This window comes from Scyliorhinus canicula, chromosome 9, assembly GCF_902713615.1.
Source record: "Scyliorhinus canicula chromosome 9, sScyCan1.1, whole genome shotgun sequence".
Taxonomy (NCBI): Eukaryota; Metazoa; Chordata; class Chondrichthyes; order Carcharhiniformes; family Scyliorhinidae; genus Scyliorhinus; species Scyliorhinus canicula.
This window is the reverse complement of record NC_052154.1, coordinates 8,705,695-8,733,017: the sequence shown is the minus strand read 5'-3', so window position 1 is coordinate 8,733,017 and position 27,323 is coordinate 8,705,695. Positions and strand designations below refer to the sequence as shown.

The following is a 27,323-nucleotide window of genomic DNA, read 5'->3' as shown; positions in this document are numbered from 1 at the left end:
GTCGCAGTGCTCCTGTCCCAATCGGACCCCGAGATGCCCCAAATGGGCATCTGGCGCCCGTTTCACGAATGCAGCGACCAGGTGTGGTTGCTGCCGTGGTGAAACGGGCGTGAAAGGCCGGCCGCTCGGCCCATCGGGTTCGGAGAATCGCTGTTCGCTGAGTGGGGGGGGGGGGGGGGGAGAAATCGCTGGGGACGCCAGGTGGGCGTAAAAAATGTCGGGAGGCCCTCCCGCGATTCTCCCACGTGGGGAGCGGAGAATTCCGCCCGGGAGATTTCCATCCCGAAAGGACGTTAGCGAATCTGGTGGGTTTTACAACAATCGATGATTGTTTCATGGTGACTATTACACAGACTAGTTTTCAATTCCAGATTTTTTTCAACAATTAAATTTAAAGTCTCTCAGCTGCAGTGGTAGGATTGGAACCCTTGTCCCCAAAGCTATAGCCTGGGCGTCTGGCTCAGTGTCCCACTGGCATTAACACTATTCCATCTTCTCCCCCTGAATTAAATGATTCAGACATAATGAAACTTCTCAGCTTGAAGATCTATGCAGGAAAATAGCAGGAAAGTGGAACTAATCCTCTCGTTCTTTCAAAGAATCAGCTTATAAATTAAGGGGCAGGAGGTTTGGGGGGATGTCAGGAGATGCTTTTTCACCCAGAGGGTGGTGGGAGTCTGGAACTCGCTGCCTGAAAGGGTGGTGGAGGCAGAGACCCTCGTAACACTTAAAAAGTATTCAGATTGCCCATGTGAAGCCAAGGCATACAAGACTGTGGGCCAAGTGTTGGAAAATAGCATTAGAATAGTTAGGCGGTTGTTTTTGACCAGTGCAGATGTGATGGGCCAAAGGGCCTTTTCTATGCTGTGGACCTCTTTGACTCTGTAAATAATGGACTAGACAGCTTCTTTTTTTGCTTTGTGAATCTATGATTGGCAGTGGGTCTAAACCACCTGAGCATAAAAGCTAGGCTGACATACTGCAGTACTGAGGGAACACTGACCTCTCAGTGATGCTCGCCCTCCAATGAAATCGAATCATTGACTGGACGCCAGCCTGTGCTAGCTCTCTGTAAGGCCAACTCAGCTAGTTCCACTGCTGTCTTCTCCCTGCAGCCCCAGAGCTTTTTTTGCCCTTCACATAATTATTTTCTTTTGTTTTGAACGCCACGATTAAATCGGACGCTGCCAATATCCTAACCAATAACTGCAGTGACGAGTTTTTCCCCGTGTCGCCTCTGGTTCTTTCGTCAATCACCTTACATTGGTGTCCTTCGGGGCGGCACGTGGTTAGCACTGCTGCCTCACAACACCGAGGTCTGAGGTTCGATCGTGGCTCTGGATCACTGTCCGTGTGGAGTTTGCACATTCTCCCCGCGTTTGCATGGGTTTCGCCCCGACAACCTAAAGATGTGCAGGATAGGTGGATTGACCACACTAAATTGACCCTTAATTGGAAAAAATGAATTGGGTACTCTAAATTTATGTTAAAAAAGTTGGTGTCCTTCTAAAATGGGGAATAGCTTCTCCTTACCTACTCTGCCCTACCCTGAACAACAATTAAAATAATGTGGATGCTGTGAATCTGAAACAAAAGCAGAAAGAGCTGGCGAAATTCAGCAGGTCTGGAAGCATCAGTGGAGTGAGAAACTGGGTTAACGTTCCAATTCTTTCGGAAGAATATTAGACTCAAAATGTTCCGAGAATCCCTACAGTGCATCATAGGCCCATTGTGTCTGCACCAACCCTCTGAAAGATCACCCTACCAAGCCCACTCCCCCAACCTATCCCTGTTCTCCCACCTAACTTATACATCTTTGGACACTGAGAGGAAGCTCAGCATGGCCAATCCACCTCACCTGCTTTTGTGAGAGCCACAAAGAATCCAGCACGAGTTTGTAGAGTCAAATAGAAAGCAACTTTATTTTCAATAATATTTACACAGCACCACTAGTTCACTATTGGTTCTCACTCTTGCTGGTACCACACTGGCCAGCTCTATTTATACAGACGGAAGGTTAACGATTGCGCCCCCCCCCCCCCCCCCCACCACCACCACCACCCCCCAACACTCATTGGGGGAGCTCATATTCCCCAAGAATCATGGGATTCATATTCCCCACGAATCCAATTGTCCCCGGCCAATAAGCTCCAGACAGGTTATAACAGCTGCATATTAACCCTGTTTTCTTTCCGCAGATGCTGCAGGCTCGCTGAACTTTCCCATCACTTTCTGCTTTTACTCCTGTCTGGATATTTCATGACTTTGAGCACTTTTATTAAATATCCTCTCACAGCTTCCCTTTTCCAAAGAGAACAAACCCAGCTTCACTAAATACATTTCAAGTCACCTCTCCCCAGCATACTCCCAGCAAACGTTCAAGCGATCAAAAACAAGTTCGACGAGCTTAACGCTAGACTTACCTCTCAGAGGGAAGTAAGAGATTGCTGTGTGCTCTGTTTCACAGAGACATGGTTCACCCCCCCCATCACCGGATTGTGCCATACAACCTGACGGCTTCTCAATGTACCGGATGGACCACTTGGCGCCATCGGGCAAAGCAAAGGGTGGAGGGGTTTGCCTCCTTATCAATTGCTCCTGGTGCTCGGATGTGGCGACCCTGGTGAACTACTGCTCCCTGTCACTGGAATACCTGACCATGAAGTGCCGCCCGATACTACCTTCCACGGGAGTTCACTTTTGCCATCATCGTGGCGGTCTACATCCCACCTCAGACAAAAGTGGAGAAGGCGCTTGACGAATTGTACACTGCTATAAACATACTGGAAACGGAATATCCGTAGGCCTTGTTCATCATGGCCAGGAAATTCATCCAGGCTAACCTCAGTTGTGTCCTGACAAAATTCCACCTACACACCTCCTGTTCCACCAGGAGTCCTAACACCCTTGACCCCTGCTACACAACCATCAAGGACGCCTACCGCTCGGTCCCCAACAACATTTCGGAAAATCAGACCGCAATCCTGCCCCGGCATACAAGCAGAAACTTCAGCGGGAGGATCGGGTTAAGAAGGTTGTGCGATTCTGGTCCGGGGCAACGGAAGAGCTTCTACTCGACTGCTTGGAGTCAGCAGACTGGTCCAAAGTCAAGAACCTGGCGGCAACCTAGACGAGTATGCCACCACAGACTTCTCAGTAAGTGTGTCAAGGACTATATGCCAAATAAGGTAGTACATACGTTCCCCAACTGGAAACCATGGTTTACTTGGGAGATCCACTCCCTACTGAAGTCCAGATCTGAGGCGTTCAAGACAGGTGACTCTGGCCTATACAAGAAATCCAGGTACAACCTTCACAAATCTGACATGATGCCAAGCGTCAATACCAGACTAAGCTGGAGTCACAGATCAACGGCCCGGATTCTCATCGGTTGTGATAAGGCTTAAACAATATATCGGGCTGCAAAGCAAAGCCGAGGAGACTCTCCAGCAACAGAGCACCCTTTCCCAATTAACTCAATGCATTTATACACATTTTGAACAGAAAGCCAATGAATCAATGTCACCTACCCCTATAGCCTCGGACACACTCATACCCCACTGTCACAGTCTTAGCAGTTAGATTGGCCTTCTCGAAAGTGAATCCATGGAATGAATGGATCCTGATGGATGGTCATGCACTCAGATCACTCAGAAATTCCGAGGAGTGCAGATTACCAACAATCAGTTCTGGTCCACCCACATCAATGCTATGACCAAGAAAGCACAAGAGCATCTATACTTCCTCAGGAAATTAAGGAAATTCGGCCTGTCCACAATGACGGCACAAAGTGCGGCAAAATAGCACAGTGGTTAGCATTGTTGCTTCACAGCGCCAGGGTCCCAGGTTCGGTTCCCGGCTTGGGTCACAGTCTGTGCTATATCAATGTAATTCCTCCAACTTCCAATGTATAACCAATAACAAAATCCGCTCCTGCAAATTAATTTGATACGTGGTTTAAAAAAAAGGTAAATGTATATATTTTCTTGAATAGGCCTTTCAGCTGCCAACGGTGAGTTTTGAGAAATCTATGAGGCAGTGTGGTGTTCAGTGAAAGGATCAGGACCAGTGTTGATCTCGTGCTGAACACTATGCTGAAGCATGGCATTTTTTATTAAGTAGGAGGGGAGGCATGGTAGCACAGTAGTTAGCACTGCTGCCTCACAGCTCCAGGGACCTGGGTTCAATTCTGGCCTCGGGTGACTGTCTGTGCAGAGTCTGCACGTTCTCCCCCTGTCTGCGTGGGTTTTCTCCGGGTGCTCCGGTTTCCTCCCACAGTCGAAAGATGTGCAGGTTAGGTGGAATGGTCATGCTAAATTGCCCTCAGTATCCAAAAAGGTTAAAGTGGTGTTACTGGGTTATGGGTATGGGGTGGAGGCATGGGCTTAAGTAGGGCGCTCCTTTCTAGGGCTGGCACAAACTCGATGGGCTGAATGGCCTTCTGCACTGTAAATTCTATGATTCTATGCGTATCAAAGAAAACACATTAGAGGGGGAAAACTGGAATTGAAATACTGTACAAGGCAGCAGGAATGGAGAAAGGCGTCTGAGGGGCTGAATAGCCCATTCCTATGTGTGTGTGGACGTTGAGTGAGGATTTGACTGTGGTGCTGACGCCCATGATTGTGTAGGGGGGGGTGGGGTGCGGTTAATCAGCGACCCAGCGCCCCCAACTACACAACCTCCCTCAATTGCAGGCGGGTGACAAGAGAACCTGGTTTGCACAGTGAAGCCCCATCTCTGGCCTTTGCGCTTCCCCACCTTGCGACCCTTCATGTTGGGGAGTGAACGGGTCCTTGAACACTTACTGCAGAGTGAAGATGAACGGTATGGCAAGATCCTGCCGTTGCCCAGGGAACTGTTCAATATCAACAGAGGGGGGGAAGGGTTACAAAGAGCAGTCTCTCATTTCTGTTAAGATGTGGACACAGTAAATTGGGTTTCCAATGTGCAGTCTGGTCTGAGAGAATCAATCTGCAGGATTCCTGAGCCTGCTGCGGTACCAGACAAATGCATGGGCATTTCCAGTCAAAAACTGATTTACTCGTGGATACTGACAATCCTATAGCAGCGACGAGGCTGAAATTGCCACCGGCTGCTGACATGCCCGTTCCAGGAGAGTTGGCCAAATTTAATTTATCTTTTAGCCCCCCGCTGTTCCACTCTAAAGAAATATTTGCTTTTGTCATTGAACGAGGGGTAGGGCGGTTGGAATTAAAGAGATTTACCTTGAGCCTGTTTGGGGAGCGAAACACAGTCCCGATTACAAATACTCATCCTTGAGCTAATTCCTTGTACTCATTGCTAATTGAAGGGACGGAAGCTTTTTTTCTTTAAATAACAATTTTAGCAGAGAACGACAAATTCCATTTATTTCCTATTAATTGCTGGCTCTGTTTCTCAGAAGATTAATTGCCACCGATTATGTCACAGCTCGTGCAGAAGAATTCTGGATCTGACTGGCTCCTGCACATTGAAATGAGCCTCTATTAACTTGATTGCAATTGTGTGAAAGTCAGAGTGATTATTGATAAAAGCTAGCCACTTATGATTTTTTAATAATGGTGTTAATGCTTCGGGGAATGTGCTCCTTAATACCGACACGGTGGGACCCAGGCCAAGAACATGGTTAGATGCCGCCTGACGTTCACTTTATTCTTTACAAACTAGATGCCTCGACCCACAAACTTTCTAAGTGTATTCTTTTCCTGCAATAATTCATCAAGATGTCAAATGTGGTCGTCTAATCAATATTTCAGTCGTCAGGGGCGAGTGAGAATTATCTTTATGGTTGAATAGAGGAAGAGGCTACAGTCAAGCCTTTATGGGCTGGTTTAGCACACTGGGCTAAATCGCTGGATTTTAAAGCAGACCAAGGCAGGCAAGCAGCACGGTTCAATTCCTGTACCAGCCTCTCCGAATAGGTGCCTGAATATGGCGACTAGGGGCTTTTCACAGTAACTTCATGAAGCCTACTTGTGACAATAAGTGATTTTCATTTCATTTAATTTCATTTCAAGCAGTGCTGTGTGGCAGAATACAGCCCATTCCTGGGTCTCTAACAGAGATGGAGCCCCAATACTGGCCACAGTTAAGCAAAGAACCACATCATCACTCCAGTGCAGAAAGAGGCCATTTGGCACCATCACGTCTGTACCAACACTTTGAAAGAGAACCCCAACTACGCCCAATCTCCATAACCCCACCTAACCTGCTCAGCTTTGTTTACTAAGGGGCAATTTAGCATGGCCAATCCACCTCACCTGCACATCTTTGTTCACTGAAGGGCAATTTCGCAGTACTTTTGTTTTTCTGCCTCTGCAGATAGTTCAGGCAGAGTACTAATGGGCACCCCCCCCCCTCCACCAACACCCCGACTCCCTCCCCACCACCTTCCTTTCCCCTCTCCCCCCCCCCCTTCCTTTCCCTACTTTTGGTACAGAGGCGAAGGTATCTGGTCTTTCCAGCGCAAAGTTTAGTGCTTGAACCATTTGTTTTTGTAGAAATGTATTGTGAACTGTTTTAATAATCAGAGTATCCACCCCCACACACACACACACACCTCTCCCCATACATTGGTACTGACGGGAGGGTATCCTTTTTCTCCAACACAAAATTAGTGTTTGTACTGTTTGGCCTTGTATATTTCTTTTTACTGTTTTAATAAAAAGATACGGCCAATCCATATAACCTGCACATCTTTGGACTGTGGGAGGAAACTGTAGCACCCAGAGGAAACCCAGGCAGACACAGGGAGAAATTCCACACAGACACTGACCCAAGACCAGACTTGAACCCGAGTCCCTGGTGCTGTGAGGCAGCAGTGCTAACCATTGTGCTACAGTTCTTGTCCAAGAGCCTCAAAAGAGGACCTTAATTAGGCAGTTCATGGTGAGACTGCATGTAAATCACTGGATTTTTGGATTAAACTGGTTGGCATGGCATACGAAGCCCTGTGCAACTCCTTTTGGGGCTGGTTTAGCTCACCAAGCTAAATCACTGGCTTTTAAAGCAGGCCAGCAGCACAGTTCGATTCCCGTACCAGCCTCCCCGGACAGGCGCCGGAATGTGGCGACTAGGGGCTTTTCACAGTAACTTCATTGAAGCCTACTCGTGACAATAAGCAATTTTCATTTCATTTTCATTTCATTTTATCACACACAAGGTCCTATTTACCCATTATCTCTGTGCTCCACAGACCTATAAGTCTCCCAAACCAAAAACATTTCAAATTTAGAATTCTCATCCCTATATATGAATCCCTCCATGACTTCACCCGTCCCGCGCTATTGTTAGCATTGCTGCCTCACAGTGTCAGGCACCTGGGTTTGATTCCAGTCTTGGGTGACAGTCTGCGTGGAGTTTGCACATTCTTCTCGTGTCTGTGTGGGTTTCATCCGGAGCTTCCGCTCCTCGAACAGATCAAAGATGTGCAGGTTAGGTGTGTTAGCCATGATCAATGCACAGGTGTTACAAAGATAGGGCAGGGGAGTGCACCTACTTAGAGTGTTCTTTCGGAGGGTGGGTACAGACTCAATGGGCCGAATGTCCTCTTTCTGCACTGTAGGGATTCTATGATTTCTCACCCCTTGAGATCTCAGCTTTCTTGTAATTATGGTCTTTAATGTATGCCCAATTTTCAATGCTCCACTATTGGTGACAGTACATTCAACTGCTGAGGTTTTAATTCCCCCCACTGTAAGGCTCCACTCCTTTACATTTTCTCTACCTTAAAGGTGCTCCTTGAAAATTATCCCTGACTAACCTTTTCATCACCTCACATCTCCTTATGTGGCTCAGCGTCAAATCTTTATGATAATGTTTCTGTGTAGACATTGGACATTTTATTAAGCTGCTGCACAAATATATGTTGTTGCTATTATTGAATACAGGTCTCCATCACACAGCTGAGTATGAGGCTCTGAGTTGGAGCAATAATTTCACACTGGGAGGGTAGGTCAAAGAACACATATATCTACGGCTTCATGTCCACCTTGGTTTGGTTCAAAAGAGGCAAGGAGCTGTGACTGAAGTCTCGCCTCTCCATGTGGTGAAATCAATGAGTGAACATTTGTCAGGCGTTAGCAAACTAAATTGCAAAAGCAAATTGGTGGCTCAATTTTTGCACATTTTGTCCAACTGTAGGATTGTTTAGGAATAATACAATAGGTTAGTATCGCACCTGGAACAGTGACTGGCAGGTTCTCTGGGGCTCCTGGTAATTACCTGCACTTCTTACAGGCAATTTTCTCCCCCCGTTCATGAAATAGCGGTCTGAAGAAATGTTTAATTGGACAAACATAATTGCAGCATCGATACAGAAAATAGGATTCCCTTCTAATGACAGGAAGAAGAGGGCATTTTCTCCAACAATCTCATTTATATTTGACACATCTCACCTATTTTCCATTCCCCACCTTCTTACAATTTATCTCAATCCTTATTTTCTCTTGTAACACACGACGATATTAAATCACCCTACCATTCCGTCAAGTTTGCCAATAAATGTTGTCAAATTACCTTTTTTATAGTTGCCTTTATCCCATTCAAACTGTTTCCCTCTGCTCGTTATTTACCCTAAATGTTTTTGCTGCCTCTTTCCTACCTCTGTCAAATATCCTTTTTTTTAGTATGTTCTGTGGTACTTGAAAGTTTTCAGCCATAAAGAATTTCCCTGGATCATTTTTTTTGTGATATTTATGATATAATTGAATTGTGAAACCATTTGGGCCACTATGTCAGTGCCAGCATGGGAAAAGGCCCTGTTTAGTCCCATTCCCCTTCTTCTCCCCACAATGCTATTTTCCCCACTTATGAATATGTATACAATTCCCTTTTGAAAGTTCGAACCAACCTATTTCCATCACCCAAATTATTCCACCGATTGTACAAACTTACTGCACAAAAAAACTTCATCCCACCTGCCCTCTTGGCAATTCCCTTAAATTTCCTTAATCTTGAAAATTTCAGTTAAGGCTAAGAAATTTCCAGCTTTCGGAAAAAAGCATTCCTAACATCTTAAACCTGCCCTACTTACTTCTTTGTTGCTCCTCTCTGTACCTTCTCAAGGGCAATGGCAGAACTGCTATTATGAGGTGACCAAATTATCAAATTAAAAATGGGGGGGGGGGGGGGGGGGTTGGAGTGGTGATGAACATCCTCTATGTTTTTTTTAATTTAGATTATCCAATTATATATTTTTTCCAATTAAGGGGCAATTTATCGTGGCCAATCCACCTACCCTGCACATCTTTGGGTTGTGAGGATGAAACCCACGCAGGCACGGGGAGAATGTGCAAACTCCACACTGACAGTGACCCAAGGATTCAGACCTGGGTCCTCAGCGCCGTTAGCAGCAATGCTAATCACTGTGCCACATACCACCCCTAACATCCTCTACATTAAACTGACACAATTCATGGTGCACGTACCCCATGTTAGAAATCTATGGATTCAAACCCAGTATCAGAATAAATACACAATCTACACGAACAATCCAACATTGTAATGAGGGAGTGCGGCATTATCAGAGGTTAGCATCCTTCAGCTAAGGTGCCAAGCTACCATCCTGCATGGTGATTTAAGTGGATGTTAAATATCCAACTATAGTAATAAATGCAGGAAATCCAAGTGACATCCTATTCAACATTCTTGCCTCATCAAAAATACTCAATAATGATTAACTAATCATTGATGTTGTGCAATGTGTTTTACATTACAACATTTTGAGATGATGGAATGCTATTAAATACAAGTATTGCTGCACATGAGCACATAACAGATATAATGGTTGTAATCTGGCTGAAAACGAGTTTTAACTGGCAATTGTAACATTTGTGAGATGGCTCGATACATATTGACCATTTTATCCCCAGTAATCAACCATTAATTATCAGTAGTGGAGATTACATTGCAATTATTAATCCCTCAGTGACGACAACATCACACAATAGCTGTCGAGAATTGCCATGATAGCTGCAGCCTGTAAAGGCAGACAGAACATATTCCAATCCCCCACCCCTCCAGATGTCTCAGCAGAGGTTTGAGCAAGTAGCGGACAATGGAAGCAGTTTAAAAGATACATTCTCATTTTGGGGTTCAGATAAAGCTGGGTAAACTGCTTGAAGTTTGCTCTTGTGATTTAGCGCCCTCAATTATATCTACAAGCTGTCATACTATTTATAATTCTTCACATTACTCTTACAGGACTGCTATTGCCCACTGAATATGTACAGTAAATGCAATAAATATCAAAGTCGTGTAAGATATAATGTATAATTTATTATGTGTGGGCAAGTTAAAACCTTATTAATTCATACTATGATATTTAAATGTACAATGAAGTATAATTTTAAATTAAATATATGTAAAATGTGTGTAAAGAGCAACAATAAGACAAACAGGACTTTTATAAATATGTAAGGCATAATGTATTGTTATGTACTTAAGAATTAGTATTACATATGCCATGACGTGTAAGCCATTACATTATTTTTTGAACCCACTTAGTCGAATGACACAAAAAATACTTTGCACCCTATTTCAGGTAAATTGCCCTTCTTTTAGACTGTATCTTAACTTTCCTGAAGATTGAGCCAAATGAGACAGAATTTCTCGAATGCAACAAAACACTTTTGAAGGGATTAAGGTTTTGGATTTTTGTTTGGAGGGGCGGGAAGTGGGACAATGTTGTTTGGAATAGACAAGTCTGCGTTACTTCCCTGCAACTCTTGATAATCAGCTCATCCATCACTAGCAGTCAGTATCCAGGCGTGAAACCTCATCACTGGACGAGACCCCTCAGCGTCGCCCTTAACACGGGTCCTGAGCAATTTCCTTCCACCCAGTCATATTAGCGACAAACCTGCACTTGCTCAGAACATCATGCTAGTGGCTACCACTTCCCAACGTAGAAAGCACGAGGAATGTTACAGATAAGGATGAAGCCGGTGGGCTGGTAAGACATTAAGGACCGTTAAAAATGTCGCCTTCTGGTTTACACTGTTATTTCGGACATATGATAAAGTTATCCCAATTTCCAAGGGTGTAGACCTCCCAGTGGGTGTGCAACAAGAAGCAAATTTGCGGCAAAATTACACTTGTGGATTGCGTCCTTCCAAAAGCCCCTTCCTTCCCGCAGCCAGATGCAGCGCACGTCTGGGCTGCACTATTGATGTGAATGGGGCTCGCTGTGGATCAAGGTCTTCCCAACTCCCGCCATTGACTTCGATCCGAGGCTCCCCCCTTGAGGTGGACCTGGCTGGACGGTGTGTGAGGACAGGGTTAGCTTTAAGCTTAGTTTGTCTCCAATCCAATCCACCATCAAACCCCCAGCCACCTCCACCCAGCCCCAACACCCTTGCTGATCAAACAGAGCCTGTCATCAGCCACTGTGTGGGCTCACACCCGAAGGACGTCCATTCAATTGAAGTGGCCGTGGCCCAACAGAATGGGGCGAGAGAGCAGAGAGGGATGGAAGAGTTGCAATGCACAGCCAAAGACACACTATCTGCTCTGGAGGAAGACCCACACAGACTCGAAACATGGACTGTTTCCCTCTCCACAAGATGCTGTCACTCCTGCTGAATGTTTCCAGCTTCTTGCTTTTAATTCACACCCACAGTAATGGGCTCTCATTTCAATGCACGATACATCTTTATTGCCCTTGCTGTTGACAGAGTGGATGCAGATGTGAAATGGTTTCTAGTTCTGTCACATCTAGTGAGCCTCCCATGTAAAAAGCTGGTGAATTGCTACATTCAAAGGCCCCCCCCACAACCTACCCCATCTCATACACCGACCTGCTTGAGATACTGCTTCAGGGTTATTTACTGTCAGCGTTTCCACTGCAATACTTACCCTGCAATTAAAGCAGAATTGAAAAGAAAAAAGGATTAAAACTACATTTTGTGCACACCATTATGTTTGCCCACCGTTCAGTTCTAATATTTAAATCTTCAGTGGCAAAGCTGATTGTTGGATTCTGAAGCCTTTCATTCGTGACAGCTATACATTGTGTAACTCTCACTGCTACATATTTAATTAAAGTGGGGGTTAATAGATTCAAATGCATTCACTGCTAAATGGGTTTTAACACACTTTATGATTTTTTTTTGAAGGCGGCGTTTTCAGACAGAAGGGAAGAAAAGTCTGATGTGATCAGATGTTGAATCTATCGGAATGGAATTGTTTTTTGGTTATACCTGACCTTGTTTAAGTGTCTGTTTGCCACTGATTTTTTTTTTGCAGTAATACAGAGAGTGATAGAGCTAATGTAGATACAGTGCACTCACCACATGAAACAATTTTCTGTCTGCAATCCCGTTTGTGGCATTGACTCGGGACCCGGGGAATGTGCACAGATTATTCTTGATCTATCCTTTCACGCCGCAATATTTAACCGCCTCGCGGTTCTCGAACGCGAGGCTTAACTCTTATTTTGAGGGGGCTGAGTCCTGTTTTGGTTTGCGGACGCTTTGCTTCGAGGGGGGATAGGCGGTATTTTAACCTGTGATTGCTCTGTGTTTGCACAAGATTTGCCAGAACTCAACTTTTCCCACCCAAGTGTCCAGTGCATTCGTTGTTAATGAGCAAAACCGCGCACCAGGAACTTTCCCCTGAAGTCTCTGAACAATCGCGGTGAATTGCGCTTAGATCCAGCCACACGCGGCCCCTAGTCAGACTGTTTCGGAAACAAGTCTTTCCAATTCACTCATTATTCCCGTTCTGGTGGAGGGCAATCCCTAACTTTGTCCCGGCTCCCAACTGAACCATTTTCGACCCGAGGGAAGGTTGCGGTTCTGCACGTTTTACCATCTCGTCGAGGAGCAAAATTGCAAACATTCGCCAAGGGAGTCGGGGGGGGGGGGGGGGGGGGGGTCAGACCCGGAGAATCGCGCCGACCTCACACTGGAGACCAAATGCTCCAGGGAGGAGGGCAGATACACATAGGCACAGTGTGAGCCGGTGGCGAGGTGGACTTGCCCCAGGTGACTGGTCTGTGGATGGGCTGGGTGCACAGACCAGCATATTCCCGGGCACCCTGCCGCCCTGCTCCCTTGTTTTGGGGGATTGAAAGGATCATTCACTCGGTCACCTGGAAGAATGTTAGGAAAGTTGCTCACATCCGTTTAAAAGGGACAGTTTGTCAACTTTACTCTCACTTGAGAACCCGAATGCTCCCCACCTGTAAATCTAGATCGTAAAAGAAAATGTGGTCCTCCTGTTATATTTCCAATACGTTTGGTGATGCGCTGATGAATTTCCACAATAAAAACTGCGCTGGGTGTGATTTTGATCCCGTTGCCTTCTCTTGCCTGGTCTGTGTCTCTGGCAAAGGGGCACATCTCTGAACTGGCTGAAGTTAAAATGCCTGAACCATTTTTCACTTCCATATTAATGTCTCCATTGCTGCCAAATGTCATTAATGGAAGGAGCGCCGCCAGAACTGGGAGAATGAATGAATGCGACCAGGGGAAGCATTGGCAGCCACTCTCAGCATGTCGGTGCCTGGTTTGATGGAGGTTCTGAACTATTAGAATATCTAAAAAAAAAAGAACCGTCTTGGTCATCGGGAACCCAAGTCCTTAAAGAACTGATGCAATGTCCTTCGATGAACAAATTGGCTGGGGAGGGTTGAAGCAGCCTCTCTGAATGATGTATCGGGGGACTGAGTGTGACACCTCCACACCCCGGGACGCCACGCCATGTTGTATTTCCAATTCCATAGATATATAATCCCGAACATATGTGATCATTATATATATCACCAGATCGCCTACATCTCTTGATGGCGCCATTTGAGTGGCCGACACTTAAACGGTTGGGGTGATTTATCCTGAGGTCAGATCAATGGCTCTTAGCGCTCCACAGATCGGGTTTGATGCAAGTTGAGTTGTCTGGGGTGGCAGGGACCGGCCAGGTTGTGGACCGGCTGGGGTGTGTGTGTGTGTGGGGGGGGGGGGGGGGGGGTAGTGGAGTTGTCTTGTTGGAGCACCCTTTACATTCTATGTACCCCAATACGGTCTGACTCAGATCAGAACATAGAAATGAGTACTAGCAGAGGGAGATGGAATGGAGGAAGGGGGCATTTTCTCCATAGAAAGAGGAAGCTGGACAGAAGGTGGGTTAAGCAAGAGGCCAGGGAGCTCACTGGAGAGTGAAAAAAATCATATTTGAAAGTTGAACTCTTACCCACAGCTCTCCCCCACATTAAGGCGATAACACTGATGGCAAAGACCCTTCCGTCCGTTATATGTCAAAAAGACAACCACATCACCGGAATCTACATGGGTGAACGGAGAAGACACCAGCATGGATTTTGTAACAACCTTGGTTCCCTCTGACACACCGACCAGCGGACACGTTCAGTCCCAGGAAGACCTGATGCTACACTGATGGAATTCACTGCTACAGGGAGAGTGTGTTTGTGTGTGTGTGTGTGTGTGTGGGGGGGGGGGGGGGGGGGGTCAACAATTACAGCTGGGGAGCCTGACTTTAACTTTGAGCAGAGCCCCCACCCCATCAGAAAGCCCCCCTTCCGTCAGCCTCTCCCCTCCCTCTATCAATCCAGCCTTCACTGGCAGGAGAGCGAATATCAGAAATCACATTCGCAGCACGCAAACTCTACACATATTCCCCCAAAAAAACAACCCCCCCCCCCACACACACACACACGAAACACAAACACAAGACTTTACCTTCTCCGACAGAGAGAGGGGTCCTTCAGAAAGCCTCTCTTTTAACGTCTTCAGCATCATTCGAGCAACCGGAGGGGAATGCGTTGCTGCTCGCGAGGAATGCAGCAGTGACAATCGAAGGTGGTCCGTTCACCTACTTGTTATGGATCAGTGTGGCTTCCATGTGATTCCTGCCAGCACAAATGCCACGTCCAGTTTTTTTTTTTGCTGCCGCTCCTGATTCACACAGAACGCAACCATCTCGTTCCCAAGTGTTCGCCTATCTCTGGGTAGGTGAGACAGACAGACAGAGATCTTCACAATTCATTCCCCCCCCCCTCCCCTCCACCACCTCTCTCGCAGTCCACTCCCTCCCCCCCACCCCCATCCCCTGGTTTTTGCAAAAAAAAAAAAAAATGCTCAGTGGTTTTCTTTCTGTCTGGTTGAAGGGATCCTGAAAATAACTCCAGTTATAAAAATGTCTGAGCTGCACAGCTGAATCTCCTGAACTGCTGGGAGAGGCTCCATAGCTGGGAGCCTCCCCTGACAGCTCTTATTGGGAGGAAGGTCTGGAGCTCCGTAATTAATGCGAGCTCTTTCGCGCGAAGTGTGTGTGTGTGTGTGTGTGTGTGAGGAGACAGACAGACACACACACACACACACACACACAGCAGCAGCAACTTTACAACCCAGGCAGCGGACACTATTCTCGCCCAGGACAACAATCCGTCATCTGCAACACCCGACTGCTGACTATTTTGCTGCCTTAAACTCGCACAGTTCGCTTCTCAGCGAATTCTTAACTGGGGTTGTTTTTTTTTAAACACACTGCGGTCACATTCCATGTTTGATGGAGCAGGTTTTCTGAATGGCAGCCTTTCCATGCATCCTGGATCAACTGGAGTGTAATTAAAGTTAATACGGAGCCCGGGGGCTGGGAAATCAGAGGCGATTTGTGTTATTCCATGTAATTGTCAATGAAATTAATCGTACGGGAAAGCAGACCCCCCCCCCCCCCCCCCCCCCCACACACACACACACACACATACACTTCCTCACCAGTGTCAATGGTGAATCCACAACCGCTTAAAGTGAAGGACATTTCAGTTTAGTAATATAAATCGTGCCTGGGGTTTAAAATCACACCGATTTCTGGAAAAACATAACATTTGCAGTGTTTTTTTGTCATTGGGTAAGCTGATGTGAAGTTGACTGGTGAAATAACCTTCGGCGTAGTAAGTCATCACTGATGTGTATCATCTGTCGGTAGAGTGAGGACCGCTTCTCAGAGCCCACCTACATCCCCACCTGTGGGAAGAAAGGTTCACCACCCCCCCAGGCACACTTATTTGTTCACACCCACAGGTGTAAAGGCAGCAACTCACAGGCATACAGCCTGTCGCTCCTGCTCTCTCACACTGAATGAGTGTGTCACACAGGGGCTTGAGGACACACACTCGCGCATAGACATGCACACTTGCGAGGCACTAAAGAGGGTCATACAGCCGCGTGGCAACAAACATACCGACACAGAAATAACCATCACCCAGATGGCCATGCAAAGAATAACGCAACACGCCCACCGACAATGGAAACACAGTCATGTTCAGTCACACATTAGACACATACAATTTGCATGTAGACCGCGCTCACAGAGGACCATCTATTCACGGAGTCACAGACACAACATTAGATGAATTTAAACACACACAGATGCACATGCATGTTTTGGGATGACAGGCAGCAAGCAGTTGGGAATTGTCAGCCTGGTGCAGACAATGACGTTCACCTTAGGGACCAGGTGCCCACATGTCATCAGAATTGGGATTATCATCTGCCCACTCCCACTCTTAAACTTGCTTTCCAATACTTCTTACTCTGTGTTGAAGAATCCAAACGCATTCACACTGGACAATGGAACAAATTGGGAAAAGTAAGCACGGGCATAAACTGAAGGATGGAAGCCATGAACTCAAACTGATGAAGGGAATACCCTCACAAAGTTAGGAGGGTCGGGTGAGTGCGATTGAAGTGATCCATAGATGAATCATTCAACAACGGGGCAGGTCGTGAAGTATTCCAGATTAAATATTGATTAGTTCAATGCTTAGAGATCAAGGATTTAAAAATTCACTGCATCATCAACCCTGGCAGGACCTCTTAGGAGGAAAGAAAGAGAAGATTTTGCATTTACAGAGTAGCTTCCATGACATCAGGGCATCCCAGAGCACCCTACAGCCAAATAAATACTTTTGAATTATAATCACTGTTGCAAGTTCGGAAACGCAGCAGCCAATTTGCACACAGCCAGGTCTCTCAAACACAATCTCTCTCTTTGATGATGCTGGCTGAGGGAAAAGATTAGTCTGCTCACCAGAGAGAACCCATCCACCCTCCTTCGAAATAATGGATCTTTAACTTCCACCTGACAGGCCTGATGGGGCCTGACTTGAATATTCAACCTCAAAGATGGCACGTCCATCAGCGCAACACTCCCTCAGTCCTCCTCTGGAGTGTCAGCTCAGAACTTGTGCTCAGGTCCCTGAAGTTTGACCCCACAAGCTTCTGACACAGAGGGAAGAATGATTCCCATTGAGCCATCGCTAACACAGGATGGAATGGCTGCACAAACCACCGTCGGTACTGTGAAGTTTGACAGACTCCCTCAAGTAATAAAAAGCATTAAATGTCTCAGAGTCCTGATCATTATTGCAATTCACTGCTCAGCTCATGCTGATTTGCAAAGTTTCACTATTTGACATCACAAAAAAACAATGAGAATTGTAAGCCCACGTCCTTTATTACAAAACCTGAGACTCTCAGTACAGAAGGAGATCATTTGGCCCATTGTAGCTGTACCTGCTCTTTGTCCCAGTTATCTAATTAATCCCATTCCCTTGATATTAGGTTTGGAGCTGTGCATTAGTAACGCTGCATACTGGGGTATCCTTCTCCACCGATACATTTTTGGATCTTTCTTCCTCTTTCAATTTTTCATCTTTAATAGCAGGGGTTAATGCATGAGGTTAGATGGTGGGAGTTGGCATTCTATTTAACTTTGATGGGGAGGGGTTTGACAACAAGGCCCAGCCTGACTCTGGCCTCACCTGATATCGTTATGGTCTGGAATGCACTATTTACACACACTTGTCAGGAGAAATCACTGATTCACAATCATGGACTGCAGACCCAGCTAACCTTTACATTCTTTATTCTAATTTTTTTCTGAATTCATTCACTCTAAGGATAACGGCAAGAATGGCATTCATTGTCCACCCCTAGTTGGCTTTTAATGATGGCAATGGGTTTTCCGGTTGAATTGTTGGTGGCGATGGTTTGATACGACTGAGTGTTGTTGCTCTTTTTAATGAGTGGACTACCATCCCAGCAGCGTCACCAATAATGTTGCCAATTCGCACCGGAGACGCCAATAATGTTGCCAATTCGCACCGGAGACGCCAATAATGTTGCCAATTCACACCAGAGACGCCAATAATGTTGCTCTTTTTAACTGGATACTGATATGACAGTTATTAATGATGATGTTGCTTTTCAGAGTCACTAGGTATCAAATGATAACACTATAAGGTTTTACCGGACATCGATCAAAGACCAAACAACCAGTTTGTTAGTTCAAGTTCAATAATAGTTTATTTATACACAAGAATTACTTCAACATGCAACATAAAACACTACAGGCTAAATTACACCTAACACTATAAAAACCTGTACTTAACTTCAGGCACCCGGCTTTATGCAGAGGAACAAGGCCTTTGTCCAGATCTTGTGTGGTTGGGTCTGGAGAAGTGACTTAGTTTCTGCTGGGCTCATCTGTCTCGTAGCGATCGTTGGTCTTGAACTTGTCTTCTGGTCGTGATGCTGCACTTAGTTTTAGGCGTAGGTCGGGGCTAAGAGAGACCGAGCGCCAGGGCCAAGAGAGACTGAACACATGGCAGTGTCTCTCTTTATTCTTCTGGGGTTTTGTGCTCTTTTGGGTGATCCTTAGCTTTGGACCCAATAATTCGGCAGGCTACGATTACTGCCTTCGATTTTGGCCAATAAAGAGGCGGGTGCCTTGATGATGGGGTGTGTCCTGAGCAGTCATTGACCTTGGCTTTTTGGACTCCCTGGGCAAAGGGAGTGGCACCAATGGGTCTGTTTCTGTATCTGTTACCTGAGTACAGGTCTTTTGTTCTGGGGAAATGGGCCATTAGAATGCAAAGTAGCTGGGGGTTTCGATAGCATCTAGTTATCTGAGTTGCCAATATACATAATCTCTGAGCGTCTCTGTCCTGGGTTGACCATATTTCCCATGGTCCTTTGCAGGTGGCCATATTTCGTGGGATCCTTTGTAAGTGACCATCCCAGATGGCTACATCCTGTCCTTTTGATCCTGAACACGGAACGTGGTGGATGACACTGTTGATCTTCATCTGTTCTTGGTGTGCCGGTTACCCTTGGTGAAGGACAGTTCTACACTGCTCTGTCCTATGTTTTTGGAGCATTTACCTAATTTTATCAACACATCATAAATTCATAAACTCCAAGGGGCCACTGTAAAACATTTAATCATTACACATCTAACTTATTTACACAAGGGAACCTCGAACTATCATTACCTGAGCTGCTCTAATGCTGCTGGCAAATATCAAAAAGGAACTTATGTATAATACAAAAATTGTTAAGAAATAAACAGCAGCATCACATCTCTACTTAGTTTATTACAGTCATAGAAGAAGTATAATCTTTTTATTTTGTCAATGAAAAGGTTTAAATGGTTTGTGGGGTTTGTTTGATTCCAAAGGAAGTGGCTCGGTGCGTATATATCGGGGAGCGGGAGGCTCTCCTTCGCCATTTGTGGAGTCTAAGTGTCTGAACGACATTGCAGAGTATTGCTATTACCAAAAGGGCTTCTACTGTGTGGGAAAGTGAATACCATTTTACAATGTTTTCTCACCATGTGGGGGTATCAGTGTTTATTTTCATGTGAGGTGGGATGTCTGGACTAGGGGTCTCGTATTGTATAGTCATGTCCGGGGCCAGGGGTACAAAGGCTGTCAACGCGCGAAGTTGTTGGATTCCAGTGATTATCACAACGGAGATCATCAGTCCTGTCTTCATCTTGTCTTTTTGTTCTTCGTATGTTCCTGAGGGTGCAAGCATAACCAGGGGCTGGTTTAGCTCACTGGGCTAAATCGCTGGCTTTTAAAGCAGACCAAGCAGGCCAGCAGCATGGTTCAATTCCCGTACCAGCCTTCCCGGACAGGCGCTGGAATGTGGCGACTAGGGGCTTTTCACAGTAACTTCATTGAAGCCTACGCGTGACAATAAGCGATTTTCAGTTCATTTCATTTTCATAATATCTATTATTATCGTTGGTTAACATCTCATTTTGTTTGTCTTTCTCTCTTCAACTTAAATTACCCATTATAATCGTCACCATGTGTCATTTTTTAAAAAATAACCATTTTAGAGTCAAGACATCTAAAAAAATTCTGTTTAAGTGCAAGGAATCCCGCAGCTTGTGGTCGACGCGGTGAGTGGGCGGACAATTTATCCGTCCAGGGTCCAGAGGTAGTTCACGTATAGCAGCAAATGTGTAACAACCAAGTGTGTCAAACATGTAAATAGCAGTTGGGGTAGATACCAAAGAGTCGCAGAAGGTAAAGAGTTGAGTGTACAGGCTGTGGCAAAAGGCATTATTTAAACCACACTAAAGAGCAGATAAGGGGAAACAAAGACCTGCCAAGGACAGTAAGGAGTGTAAAGAACCATTCCCGATTACTTGAAGTGACCGAAGCATGAGGTGCATGTGGGAAAGAATGGGTGGGATTCCCCGGGTAGGGCGGTGATCACTACCCGAGCTTGGCTGACCGGATGCATTGGGGATCCTTAGGCAGGGTGGGGATTAGTGCCGTTACTCCCTACCTGGGTAACCGAATGAGTGGAAAGAATTTGTAACATATGGGATCCAACAATTTGTTCCTTCAATGGTCATTGGGCAGTAAATGGCGACAGAAGAGGAACCATGACTGTATCAAGAAATTTTGTAACTGGCCGACATTAATTAAAACCATGTGAGATCGGAAGAATCAACTGTATCAAGAAATTTTGTGTCGAGCCGACATTAATTAAAACCATATAGCAATAAGAAAGAAAGAAATAAAGAAAGTGGGTAGGTTCCATCAGGAAACAGGGCACCGTAATTCCCATGCGGTTCCTTTTTCTCATCATCTGGACACCTCAGGGTTCCGTATCAAAAAGCGTCACGAAAGGGTTACCGTAACGGGAGTCAGACTCTGAGTCATCACCATCTCCCGGTTGCCAAACTCGTGTCTGTCATTTCTGTGCCATGGCCGCGTGGGCTGTCGTGGGATCCGAATCGTCATTCCTTACTAATCAACAAGAGTTGTCGCGGTGCCAATGGGGGGTTCGTTTGTCATGAGGGTTAGAAGTTGCAAAGGGCAAATTTCTGTTGTTGGGCGGTGGCTCTGGCAGTGGCTGTGAAAGGGGGTATAGGGGGCCAAACATGTCCTGGTCGTGGTTTCAGGGGCTGTCGCTGTCGTCCAAATCAAGCTCAAGGTGGAAAGGCGTACCTGTGGGCAGAGACAAGGTTGGGTCTATGAGCGCAGACGTGCTGTCCTGGCTGGGGGTGGGGGGGGGCTGGTCTAAGTTGTCGATGGGTGGGGCGGAATCATCTGCCATTGCTAGGGAGACGTGGTCGGAGTGGCTACATTGGGTTCCATAAACTTTAAGCTGGTTGATATGGAATCAACCTGTTTTTCCATTGGGGTACGTTATATTGTACACAGAGGGGCTCACTTTATCCGAAATAGAGTAGGGTCCTGCAAATTTAGGAGTGAGGAACAAACTGGGATTATACAGGGAAACCATCACTTGCTGACCGACTGTATACCCTTTGGGGTGGACTGTTTTGTCAAAGCAGGCCTTACTCTGCTTATTCCCAGCGCCTAGTTGGACAGCTGCAGCGAGCTGGGCTGCTTTACTATTTTCCGTGAGTTGTTGGACTGCTTTTTCGTGGGTGAGGGCAGTGACTGTGGGGCTGGCCAAATCAAGTCCTAATAAATATTCAGTTCCTTTCATGGGTCGTTCGGTCATGAGGGTGTGGGGGGTGAATCCTGTGGAACTTGACACTGTGTTCCTAATAAACATAAGGGCGAATGGGAGAACTGTGTCCCATGTGGTGTTATGCTCTTGCACCATTTTCCTAATAGTCGCTTTCACGGCCAGATTCATAAGTTCCACCATACCGCTGGATTGGGGCTGGTTTAGCACAGGGCTAAATCACTGGCTTTGATAGCAGACCAAGGCAGGCCAGCAGCATGGTTCAATTCCCGTATTAGCCTCCCCGAACAGGCGCCAGAATGTGGTGCCTAGGGGCTTTTCACAGTAACTTCATTTGAAGCCTACTTGTGACAATAAGTGATTTTCATTGCATTCATTTCATTCATTGAATGTGGAATTTTTGTTTTATTCCAGAGATCGTTAGGACATTCTGCATTACTCTGCCGGTGAAATGGGAACCTTGGTCTGATGCAATGCTGAGGGGGAGTCCCCAGCGTGTAAATATCGGCTGTGTTAAGATCTTGGCTGTTGCCTTAGCCGTGTTTGTCCTGGAGGGAAATGCTTCCCTCCATTTTGTGAAGGTGTTGATTACTACCAACACATATTTATAACCATTTCTGCAGGGGGGGAGGGGACCAATGTAATCGAGCTGTAAATTCATCCATGGGCCATTAACAGGTCGGGTATGTCTTAATTGTCCTTTCCTAGAGTACCTTTCAGGACTATTCTGTGCGCAGATTAAACAATTCTCAACATAACGTCTGCTTTTAAATCGGGCCACCAGCACAAAGGTCTAAAGTGGGCAATGGTGGTTTCTATCCCCTGATGTCCGTGTCCGTCATGAAACTGGCAAATTATCTGGTTTCTGTCCTGGGTGGGGACCACATAAATTCCATTCTTTAAAACTATATTGTCCTGTACCGTCAGTGAGTCTTTGAATTTGTCGTAGGGGGCTGGGTAGTTTCCATCTAAAACCTGCTTAAGAGTGTTGTCTGCCTTTCGGGCCTGGGCTAAATTATCAATATTGGTCTGTGAAACCTGGACTGCGTGTATCAGTTCACTCTCGGGGGGGGGGGTTGCCAAAAGTGACCATGTCGTAATCCTGACTTGGCCATGGCGTCTGCCTTTACGTTACCGGGTGGGGTGGAACGATGATGGCTTCTGACTTTGATTATGCCATACGTGCGCTCTTTTGCTGTCCTAAGAATATGCTTCAATAATGGGGTTGAGGGTAGGGGTTTACCATCAGCGGATATGAATCCTCTCGATTCCCACAGGGGCAGGAATTCTGTCAAACAATTGCAGACATATAAACCGTCCGAATATATATCTGCGGGGGTCGGGAAAGAATCTGGGTGCTCCACTACATATGCTATTGCTGCTAATTCGGCTGCTTGTGATCCTAAGTGGCCTGGCAATATTAAAGATATTTCCTCTAATGCGTGACCCTGCGTGTCTTCCACATAAATACTGCATCCTGTTATTCTTTTTCCATTCTCAATGGTGGAGCAACCATCTACAGAAATTTTTAAAGAGTTATCGGTGGTCGGGGATTCTGTGTTATGATACCTGCTCATCTGGGTAGTGATTTTGGAATAAAGGGTCCTGTGCGGTGTTTGGCTGCAAGGATCTGGCACTCATGTGGGGTTCCTTCATACTGCAGGTTTTCAGATAAAAATTGTGGTTCTTTGTCCGTTTAACTGTGATGTCCCTTCCTTATAATAACAGTGTCCAGCGAGCTGCTCTGATCTGGTTAACTGAACCATCCTTTAACCTATCATCTAGCAGTAGCTGCATTGGGGTGTGCTCGGTTAAATTCGTTACAGGGTTGAGGCCTGTAATATATGCAAAATATTGAACTGCTCAAAAGACTGCGACCAAATGCCATTCGCAGGCTGAAAATCCTTGCTCCACGGGATCCAAAACACGTGAGTCATAGGCTACGGGTCCTAAACGCTCATGTCTTTCCTATAGTAGTGCAGAGAGGGTTTGGTCGGTGGTCGCTACTTCTATGGCATAGGGAGAGTGTGAGTCTGGTATCTGCAAAGTAGGTGCTGTGCCGAGGACGCGTTTTAATTTATTGATGGCGTCCGTGTGCTGAGGAAGCCATTCCCATGGGGCGTTCTTTTTAAGGGGTTCTGAAGTGGGGCTGCTTTTGTAACAAAACCATCTATATAGTTCCTACAATACCCAACTAATCCTAAGAATGATCAGAGTGCAGTGACATTGTGGGGCAGGGGCAATTTAGTGATTGATTCAATCCATTTCTGTTCGATCTCTCTTTTCCCGTATGTGGTAATGGTACATAAGTAAAGGACCTTTTCTTTCAGGATCTGGGCTTTCTTCGGGTTGACTTTGCATCCAATTGATTGTAAGAGACCTAGCAATTCGGAAAGAAGCTTAACATGCTCTTCCTTTGTGTCTGTCTGTAGGAGTAAGTCGTCCACATACTGAACAAGACATTCGGGTCGGGAAAATTTGGAAAGTCCGTTGGCCAATTGTCGGTGAAAGATTAAGGGGGAGTTGTGGAAACCTTGCGGGATGCATGTCCACGTATACTGCTGTCCTTGAAATGTGAACGCAAACTTGTATTGACAGGCCTTATCCAAGGGAATGGACCAAAAGCCGTTGCTAATGTCCAGCACAGTAAAGTACTTAGCATGTACTCCCTGCATCAGCATGGTTTCGGGATTCATGGCAATGGTGGGGGCTGCTAATGGGGTGACCTTATTGAGCTCTCGGTAGTCAATGGTCAATCTCTATGAACCGTCGGGTTTCTTTACGGGCCAAATGGGGTATTGTTTGTTGAGGCTACGGGCCAAATTGCTCCTGGATCTAGTAAGCTATTGATAACTTTTGGAATCTCTCCCTCGGCATCCTGTGGGAAACCGTATTGCTTCTGGGGCTTGAGATAGGGACCTGTAATTGTGACTGTTCCTGGAATGTTTCCACAATCGTGCTTGTGCTGGGCGAAGGATGCTTTATGTTTTCTTAGGACTTCTCTAATCGTCTTATCTGTACTAATGGCTTGAAGATCAAACCAATAGTCGCCTACTGAGCAGATTCTATGTTCGTAGTCTCCTACTGTGAGCGTGGCGGGGGCTCTTGCTGTTCTGGCCATTTTCCATATACACTAATTCACGGGGTCAAAGGAAAGGTTGTGTGAGCTCATGACGTCGATTCCTAAAATGTGCTCTGCTGTTTGGGGCAAGTCCACTAAAACAACGGGGTGCTTGGTGTTTATGTTTCCGATTTGAATATCTACGAGGGCCGTAATGTGTCCCTGCTGTACATGTCCTGCAAATCCCCGAAGAGTGATGGTGTCTGTGGTGGGCCATTTGTCACGCTGAATCATTGTGGAGGAGTTTAAAGTGGTGCGGGACCCACCTGTGTCGCAAAGGAACTCTACTGGGTGTCCCCGGACTGTGCCTGTGACTACTGGTCTTCCTGATTTGTCCCAGAGTGTGTTGCAAACCCAAGTTGGGGAGTCCAAATACCGTCAATCTGTGCTATTAATCACTGCATTATCTGATCGGGTGCTAATGCTATGGATGGGCCTAACATTGTTCCTCGGTGGGGCGTTCGGTTGCTGGTTCCGTTGCAGGTTCAGGGGGGGCGTTGCATTCGCATCGTCCCTTTTGTCCACAATTATAGCAACCTCGCGGTGCCTATGCTCTAGGGTGCTGACCTTCATTTCTGCCCTCATTTACCCATGCTGGGTCCTGAACAGTCCTGACTGGGTTCATATTCGCTTCTGCCTTCTCCAGATCTGCCTTTCTATGTATGGATGGTTCCCAACCTCTGGAGATTCTCTTTAAAACCCAAACTTCGTTATGTGTGGCGTCTGCGGGGTCATAATTTACACAGGCTTTTTGACCTGCTTCTGTGGCGTGGGAGACTAAAGTACAAGCCCATTTAGTTGTGTTGTCGTTATCTAAGTTTGTGCGGTTCAATTCCCCAAATACCGCTTTAAAATAGATCCAAAGGCGACCTGCGTATGCAGTTGGATGCTCTCCCTTCTTTTGTCCATATCGGTTCAAACCTTCTACGGGATCTCCTCTGCTGTATTCAATCATACCCAAAATAGCTTCCTTCCTCTACTGGAGGCTTCCTCCTCCTACATTCTGGGGTTCTGGTAAAGCTGAGCTAACGGATGGGTCAAGGCACATAACTATAAGCTGAACTTCCTCCCTTTCGTCCAGACCGCACATAACTGTTTGCTGTCGTACTCTCTCAAATAAATTATGCGGGTCTGCTGTGGGTTCAAATGGTTCAATTTTGGCACTGGCATCCCTCAATTGGGTGATGGTTAGAGGGGTGGTGTAAACGAAATCGGACTCCTCGTGATCCTGTGACGTGCGCTGTCTGGTGACTGGATTCATGGGGTTGTGTGCTGCCTACGCAGTTGGTGGTGCACGTGCTTTCCTTTTCGGGGCCTGGGGGGCTCTATTCTGATTTTCTGTATCCTCCACATATCTCTGGGCGATTTCATTTAGTTCTTGCCAACTAGGGCCATTCTCTTGATCTAAATTCGGTCCAAAGGTTTCTCTGAAGCCGTTTTGCACTGAAAGCAGTGAAACGTTGCTATTTGTTGCCTACATTTGGCGTGATCTACTGTACTCTGTCTTTGTTCCGTTGTGGAACAGTGCTCGTAAAGCTGCCTTCAAATCTATGCATTGTTCTTTTAGCTGGTCTACCTGCTGTTCCGTCTCTTCTTGTACCAAAATTGCACACTGTGTATCTTGGTAGGCCTTATCGTACTGGGTCTGAAAGCTGTTAAGGTGAACTATACAAGATTGGTGTGCCCGTTTGATATCAGCCATCTCTTTATCTTTAGCTGCCAATTTTTCCCGGAGTTGTTCATTAATTTTATCACATTCACTAAAGTTTCCTTCATTCTTCTCCTCTTTCTCAACCAGCTGTCTGCGGAGCGTCCTCACGACCTCCTCTGTGCCTTGCAATTTTGCCAAACAGGACACGATTGCCATCGGCTTACGAACTTTCACTGCATTCTTTTTATGTACCTCGGTTAGGTTGTCCCACCAGGTTTGTCCTAGGCTTCCTGGACCTGACTCTTCATTTGGACTCCTTTCCCCTTCAAATACTTTCTCAATTCCTCTTCCCATATGGGGCACTGCTCTGCTCCAATGGTCGCTGCGGGTTCATTAGGCGTTCCATTGCCTTTGCTGCCATTGCTTCTATTATCTCTTTTCCTACCATTAATTTGGGACAGGGGGAATAAGGCAGCGATTCGAACAGCGGATATAGCCTAGGCTATTTTCCGGTTCACAATACTCCCGATAGTTTTACGCAACAAAATCTAATGAGTTTACCTGATATCCTTGTTAGTATGCATGAGGTTAATACACACTTCCTAATCTTGGAGATTTGATCGATACGGGCCTTACACTTGTGGTTTCTTTCACTTTTCGCAATTGGGTTTCGAATGCAAAGTTTTGTGCATTCTCTCGGAGTGACAAAATCACTTCTCGGTCAAGTCCCGTCAGATATCGCCAATAATGTTCCTCTTTTTAATGGTAAGAAGTCTTACAACACCAG

At 46.0% G+C, this 27,323-nt stretch overlaps 1 protein-coding gene across 2 annotated transcripts in view; it reads right to left on the bottom strand.

Moving 5' to 3' along the window:
* cdh8 (cadherin 8) overlaps positions 1 to 15,002 on the bottom strand; it is a 264,118-nt gene extending 249,116 nt beyond the window's left edge. Inside the window, exon 1 of one of the 2 annotated variants that reach the window (XM_038806240.1) lies at positions 14,700 to 15,002. The gene's annotated coding sequence lies outside the window, so the exon portion shown is untranslated. Of the gene's footprint in view, positions 1 to 14,193; positions 14,213 to 14,699 lie in introns of those variants that run through there. The other variant, XM_038806241.1, reaches the window with a different exon arrangement.
* Between the last annotated feature and the right edge of the window lie 12,321 nt (positions 15,003 to 27,323).